General features: G+C 38.5%; 1 protein-coding gene across 2 annotated transcripts in view; it reads right to left on the bottom strand.

Annotated features, from left to right (window-relative positions):
• Positions 1 to 8115, bottom strand: part of gpat2 (glycerol-3-phosphate acyltransferase 2, mitochondrial) — a 194186-nt gene that overhangs the window by 160087 nt on the left and 25984 nt on the right. The window contains exons 3-4 of one of the 2 annotated variants that reach the window (XM_058389527.1): positions 5934 to 5985; positions 3616 to 3681 (exon numbers count right to left, since the gene is read on the bottom strand). The gene's annotated coding sequence lies outside the window, so the exon portion shown is untranslated. The remainder of the gene's footprint in view (positions 1 to 3615; positions 3682 to 5933; positions 5986 to 8115) is intronic. The other variant, XM_058389529.1, reaches the window with a different exon arrangement.

The following is an 8115-nucleotide window of genomic DNA, read 5'->3' as shown; positions in this document are numbered from 1 at the left end:
TTCGATTCCATTCTACTCTATTCTGCACACTATACTGTAATCATTTCAATTCTATTATGCATAATGTACTGTATTCTATTCTATTCTGCTCTATTCTCGTGTATTGCAATGTATTCTATTCTATTCTACACGATTCTGTGTATTGCACTGTAATCAATTCCATTCTACTCTATTCTGCATACTGTACTTTGTTCAATTCCATTCTACTCTATTTTTCACACTATACTCTAATCAATTCCATTCTACTCTATTCTGCATACTATACTGTAATCAATTCAATTATACTGTATTTTTCACACTATACTCTAATCAATTCCATTCTACTCTATTCTGCATACTATACTGTAATCAATTCAATTATACTGTATTTTTCACACTATACTCTAATCAATTCCATTCTACTCTATTCTGCATACTATACTGTAATCAATTCAATTATACTGTATTTTTCACACTATACTCTAATCAATTCCATTCTACTCTATTCTGCATACTATACTGTAATCAATTCAATTCTACTCTATTTTTCACACTATACTCTAATCAATTCCATTCTACTGTATTCTGCATACTATACTTTACTCAATTCCATTCTACTCTATTCTGCATACTATACTGTATTCCATTCTATTCTACTCTATTCCATATACTCTATTCTACTGCATCTACTCTACCGTATCCTGTCTACTCAATTCTATTTATTGTATTTTTTCCATCCTCTTTCTTTTTTATTCTGCTGTGTATTAATCTATGTATTGCATGTAATTTTATTATATTCTCTCTTGTCCATGCTACTCTATTGCATTCTATAAACACTGTATATTTTCCTCTGCATATTGCAATTTGTTGTACCTTGTTCAATTCCCCTCGATTCTATCCTACTGTTACATTCTATTAATCTCTATTCTATTCTATGTTGTGTATTCTATTCTAATGTGTATATTCTATTCTATGTATTCTGTTCTAATCTGCTTTATTCTGTTTTGTGCATTCTGTGAAAATACTTCATTCTGTGCAGTCTATACTATGCATTATATTCAATTTCATTCTGTGAATTGTACTCTATTCTATTTTGTGCATTCTATTCTAATCTATGCATCAAACTCTATTCTATGTATTGTACATGGTTCTAGTCTGTTGTATGTGTTGTGCTCTTTTCCATTGTTTTATATTGCATTCTATTCTCTGTATTGTATTCTACCCTGTGTGTTGCACTCTATTCTGTTTTATATTGCTTTCTATTCAGTGTATTGTATTCTGATATGTTTTATATTGTTTTCTATTCAGTGTACTTACTATATTCTGTGTATAGTACTTTATTTTAGGTATTATACTCTATTCTGTGTTTTATATTGTATTCTATTCAATATATTGTACTCTATTCTGTGTTTTATATTGTATTCTATGTATTGTACTCTATTCTATGTATTATACTCTATTCAGTGTTTTATACTGTATTCTATTCTATGTATTGTACTCTATTCTGTGTTTTATATTGTATTCTCTGTATTGTACTCTATTCTATTTTGTCTCTATATGTCAAGAGACATATGCTCCTGCTTGGTAAATAGCCCATAAACAACAACAACAAAAACTATGACAAAGATAAAATTTGGGGGCATAAACAAATTGGGGTCACGTGCAGGATTTAGCTTTGCAACGTTTCCAATTACCACGAATTCATCTTCACTTAAATGTGCACTTAATCTAACAAGCAAGCTAAACAAATTACCACGCATACATCCAGACATATAAAATGTCAACATGTACATCGTCACCTATGGGAAGTTTGTGGGTAAATTTCAGAAAGTAAACTTTTTTTGCTGTGGCAAGCAATTTATGTTGAAGTCATACACAGTATCACTGTTTGAGTATCACCATCCATTTCATTTATGACTCCACGCTATGCGATGGCCGCCTGAAAACAAATAACTCGCCTGAAGAACGTAGCGGGAAAGTGATTGCACGGGATCTGAGTGAGACGCAGCATGTGTTGGGGTCTGCGAGAAGAAAATATGACTGGGAACGAAGACGAAGGCCTTGAAATTTAATAGGGGGATTTGCATGCAGTGCTTTCAGCTATCCATCATGTGAAACATAGCTAGCAGGCTATATATATATATATATATATATATATATATATATATATATATATATATATATATATATATATATATATATATATATATATATATATATATATATATATATATACACACACACATACACACACAGACATATATAGTCCCTGAACAAGTTACTTCTACTGATATAGACAAAGCAAAAAGAATTAAAATTGACGTGATTTTATGAGCTTGAACACACTTCAATAGTTGTTTAATTACAACTTCCAACAGAAAGTGTATGGTGCAGTGGGTAAGAGGTAGTAAGTGCTCAAGGAAGTAAAGTCAACCAGAAAAAGCAAGAAGAAGTCATTATGGCAAGACACCGAAGTGGTGCAGCCTGTAAAGAAGGCCTCGAGTCCACTAAGAGACTTTCAACTTCCACAGATGTACGAAAGACAGCTTTAAAATGTTCTACCACACGGAGCTCTGAGGCACTACAGCTCCAAAAAAAATAAAAAATCAGAAAAGTGCTACTGAGAGTGCTGAAATGCATCTGCTTCCAAAAGATACGACACAGAATGATGAAATCTCTGCTTGAGCAAGACCCTTAACTCCCTCTGCTCCAGGAGGGCTGTGTCGTGACCTCTGACCCAAAATTCCAAAAGAAACTGGGCTATGTAAACACATCCTAGTCTAGGTTTTAACCAATCCATAGCCCACAGCACCACCTTCTCATTTACCTCTTTCTTGAAAAACTCATATTTGGTCTAAACTTTCCTGAAAAAGCAGAAAAGCGCTAATTTCAGGTAGCTCCCATTTCTCCATAGGAGGAGGTGTTGGAATTTGTGGTCAGAGGTCATAACACAGCCCCCCCCCCTCCCCCCCCGGAGCAGAGAGGGTTCAGAGTCTTGCTCAAGCAGAGATTTCATCATTCTTTGTCGTCTTTTTGAAGGACATGGCAACAGCCGTGTTTGTAAGTACGGCAGCTGATGTTTTGCTTTTCAGCACTCTCAGTAGCACTTTCCTGGGTTTTTTTTTTTGGAGCTGTAGTGCCTCAGAACTCTGTGTGGTAGAGCTTTTTGAAGCTGTCTTTTGTACATCTGTGAAAGACTCTTAGTGGACTCGAGGCCTTCTTTACAGTCTGCACAACTTCAGTGTCTTGCCATAATGGCATCTTCTTGCTTTTTCTAGCTGACTTTACTTCCTTGCTACGGATAAACCGTAAAATGTTTGCACCTCTGGGTATCAAAGACTGTGTTAGGGACGCGTTAGCCCTTAAAGCATGAAGTAATGACATTTTCTCTATTCAACTTTTAATAGGCCAATTAATATGAATTGGGATAGATGGAAAATATTCGTCCTGATAGCATCATTTCAAAGCTGGAGGCAAATTTTTGCTTCTTTCCCGATTCCTAGTTCAAACCCTAGCACGAGAAAGGATAAATCCTCATCCAGAGACCCGACAGAACTGTGAAGCTTCTTGGGGTTGAAGAGACCTTCCCCTGCTACTATATAATCTAAAGTGAAAAGACTTGAAACTCTTGACTACCTTAAGGAAGAATATCAGACTTCCACCACAGATGTTCTGCTGGATATGGGGGTCGATCCAGTCAACCTTTAGTGAAGAAAAGATAAAATGGCAAAAAATAGTTTTCAGTCACAATACAAGAAACATTTACCAAGTCTAGAGGGGGGAAAAACGGATATCAGCAGCACTTGAAATCATCAGGTGTTTAAACTGCTGCCACATCTGTTCCTCCATCTGTGGAAAGACGAATCCTGCAGAATCGCTCAATAAAATAAATAAATAAATAAATAAATAAATAAATAAATAAATAAATAAATAAATGCAGACAGTGAAGTGGTTCCAACACCACGATGACGATGCCAAGTACGTCCTCGGGACAGCCGTCTGTTTGTGCTTTCCAGAGTTTCCTCCAAATGTGTTTATCGCAGGTGGCAATATCGTCGAATGCCAAAGGGCAGCTTTAAACCAGATCAAGTGGATAAACTGATCTTCCTGGCTAACAATCTGTGACTGTCAGACGGAGAGGATACTTTTCTTTTACAATCACTTTTTAAGAGGAAGTTTTAAGAGTTGGCTTTAGAATACAGACAGGTTTTTTGACAGGATTTGTTATTTTACTAGCTGATATTTGTGAGGAGCTACTCCGCGATTCTGTCTTGAGGCTGGAACTATTGTCAGGGCCGCTGTCACAAAACTTCAATCCGCACCTTCTGACTAATCAGAAAGGAGAAGTCATCAGCGCCATTACGATGGTATTTACATCCCGGATGGTGATTGAGCAGAAACTTGTATCGGTCTATCAGTTCTTTTATTCATCCATAATCAGACACTCTTGTGCTCTACAATAGTGATCCGTCCTCTGCAATCAGGATGTGAACGTGGAACGCGTTATTAACGCTAACCGTCCTGGATTCTCCCCGACTTTAATCAGCATCCACATCTCTTCTCTGGAATCAGTAATCTCCCTATGGAGGGTGGAGAGCAGTCAAACTTCACCAAGTCTGCTACTGAAACACTGCTTATGGAGAGCAGGAGAATCCATTAATCCTGGTCAATTCCAGATTGGACCAAGCGACCACAAAGTGAACATCAGCGGTTTCTTTAACAGGCTGAATCTTTAAAGCCAGATATGCAACAAAACTATTTTTCGGAGTGTAAACTGTAGTGACTCAGGGTCTCAGTGCTCGCTGAACTGAACTGCTCTCTCTCTTTCTTACATCTCATTCTCTCTCTCTCTCTCTCTCTCTCTTTCTCAAATCTCTCTCTCTCTCATACCTTATTCTGTTTCTCTCTCTCTCTCTCTCTCTCTCACACACTCTTGCTCTCTCGATCTCTCTCACTGTCTCTCACGCTTTCTCTCGCTCTCAATCTCTTTCTCTCTCTCTCTCCACCTTATTTGCAATAAAGTCTTTGCAATTTCATGTCACTCCTCACGAATACCTTCGTATGCATGTGATTCATGGCATCCTGTGCATGTTTTTAATGACCCACTGATACCACTCTGTGGTCAGCTCAAATGCTCAAACATAAATGGTTTATGAGTAATTGTAAGAGATGCTGTAGAACCTAGCATTATGCTTTGTTTGCTATCAATCATTAAATGCATCCAGATAGCTGTTGGGCCAGTGGTAGCTCAAGTGGTCAAGGCTCTCGGTTGTTATTCAGAAGGTCGGGGTTCAAGCCCCAGCACCGCCATGCTGCCACTGCTGGGCAACTGACCAAGGCCCTTAACCCTCTCTGCTCCAGGGGGCTGTATTATAGCTGCCCCTGTGCTCTGACCCCAACTTCCTCAGCTGGGATATGCAAAAAAAATAATTCCACTGTGTTGTATGTCTTCTTGTCTGCTCAAGCTTTTATTCTTCCGTTACACAAGCTGCTAATTCTGTACTCAAATACGAGAAGTTCATTCATGCACCTGAACACCACACAGTTTATTTCAGCTCCTGCTCAGAAACCCACACACTGCTGAGACATAAATCTCAGGATGAACAGGATTAATTACAATGAAGCTAGATTCCTCTAAACGAATTACTGCCCATTAAAATGGATGTAACTGAGAGACAAATAAACGACAGAGATATACAACGTAAATGAACACAATACCACACTAGAGCTGCTGACCATGAAAACTCAAATCGTATCCACAAAACGGCTGTATCGCTTTGCTCTTCATGTTCATTTTAAGGAATATTTATCGATTTGGATACAGTAGTAGGTTTGACTGTATTGTGTGGTGTGACTCAAGATCTTGGATTTACTTCACAGACGAAAATAGCATCGAGTGGAGACATTTTTAAACCCGGTGCTATTCCATACAATTACATTGAAAAAGTACTTACCTGGATGATAACACTGTTCCAAGCCACAATCACAGGATCACAGGATTACTACCTGCAGAGCAAAGGAAGTGCTTTACTTAACAGGAGGAACAGCACAACACTCTTACACACCTCACACACCTCACACCACGGATGAATGTGTGTTTATTTCCTTCTCCATAAAGATTAGACCTTTCACAACCTGCTCTTAGAAGCAGAAATGGATGAAAGTAAAAGGTACACAGAGATTGATTTTTACTACTGAATTAAAAACAACTGAATTTAAAACTACTTCAAATTCCTTTTTAACATTTTATACAATGACCTTGCTAACACAAAGTGTCCAGCCTGATCATGTTCTGTTTATCTGTACAATTGTAGATTTCACACATTACAACCGTAATTAAATGTTGTTGTTGTTCTTTCGGCTGCTCCCTGTTTGAGGTCACCACAGCAGATCATTTGGTCTGTATGTTTCGATTTGGCACAGGTTTTGTTTATGCCAGATGCCAGGCTTGGGCTTGTCCAGGCTTGGGACCAGCACTGGGAGTTAACTCTTCAGTGGCTGGGTTAGCGCCCTGCCCGGGAATCAAACCCAGGCTGTGGTAACGACAGTGAGAGATCCTGCCGCAGGACCACCAGGAGGCTTACAACAGTAATTAAATAACCTGAAATATTCATTACATTTAGTTACGTTGGCTAATTTCCTACTATCGGTATACAATATAGTCAAACACCGACCTGGCATAACATTATGACCACCTCCCTAATATTGTATTGGCCCTGAATGCTATAAGCAGCATCATCTTCTTCAGCAATCTGAGCGACAGTAGCTCGTCTGTTGGATCGGATCACACGGGCCAGCCTTCACTGAATCAGTGAGCCCCTGTTGCCGGTTCACCACTTGGACCACTTTTGATAGATACTGACCACTGCAGACCGGGAACACCCCACAAGAGCTGCAGTTTTGGAGATGCTCTGATACAGTGGTCTAGCCATCACAATTTGGCCCTTCGTCAAACTCGCTCAAATCCTTACACTTGTCCATTGTCCATCCCACCCACTAACAGGTGCCATGAGGAGATCATCAGTCACCTCTCACTATTCAGAATGGTAGGGCTGATCGGTGTATATTACAGACTCAATCATATTATAACACACTCTTTTAATGCAAGATTTACATTTCTTGTCTTCTTTCACTCTTTCAGATTTCATTCTGATTGGTCAGAGTGTCGAGAAAAAAAACCTGTTGTCGTTCTGGATATTTCTTGAAAAATGCACATTAATGCTGGAAACAAAAAATGTAGACAGCAGCAGTTTCTTGCTTTGTTTTGAATTTATTTATATGGCAGTTTTCCTCTTGTGTGCAGGAGCTTTGCTTAGGATTAGATGCCTGGATTAATAGGATTTAAAGAAAAAAAAGACACTTGTGCAAAAGCAGCTTCACTCTCAATCCTACAGCCTGCATTACTTTCACTCACACATGAATAACTGAATAATAATGATGATAATGTCAGAGTGTGGAGGTGTGTGTGCTCTCTGCTTGCTTATTGTGGGGGAAGAAACATTATTAGTTTCATTGTGTTTGTTTTTAAGTGATAAAAAGACAGACGTGACTAAAGATCGGACTTACTGTGATTCAGAAATTTATTATGAAAGATGAGAGACATGAAAAAATAAAGCACTTCGGGACGTGCTGTTACAGAAAAACATCAAATCCCCCAAACTGTTATTGTACAATAATGTCAGGGTTATGCTCGGACTTTCACTGGCGGTGTATGTTTTTGTATTGTGTCATGTGCTTTGGTTTATGTTTCATGTTCAAGTGTCTTTGCCTCGCCCTAGCCATGGATTCCTTCCTGCCTCTGCACACCTGTTCCCTATGTGTTTGTAATTGTTTTCCCTGCATTTGGGTCTGGCTTTTACCCTGAGAGGCACCCTGCACCCCTGACACATTAAAATAAAACTAAGCTTTCAAAAACATCCGAGTATTTTTCTCATGTATGCTAATGAGACAGGAGGAGCGCAGAAAATCATGTGACACTTCCACGTGTCCTAATTAGCATATCACAACAACATATGCTTGTGCATCGAGCCACTAGCTTGCTTTGTTTATTGATTTAATGTTCTCAACTATACAGAACAACTGTATACAACTGAGTAACAAACTTTTACACACTGCGTTTGTGCTTTCTTGGGAAAT

The sequence above is a fragment of the Hemibagrus wyckioides genome, linkage group LG05 (assembly GCF_019097595.1).
Source record: "Hemibagrus wyckioides isolate EC202008001 linkage group LG05, SWU_Hwy_1.0, whole genome shotgun sequence".
Taxonomy (NCBI): Eukaryota; Metazoa; Chordata; class Actinopteri; order Siluriformes; family Bagridae; genus Hemibagrus; species Hemibagrus wyckioides.
The sequence above is the reverse complement of the archived record's forward strand: the minus strand, read 5'-3'. Positions and strand labels throughout refer to the sequence as shown.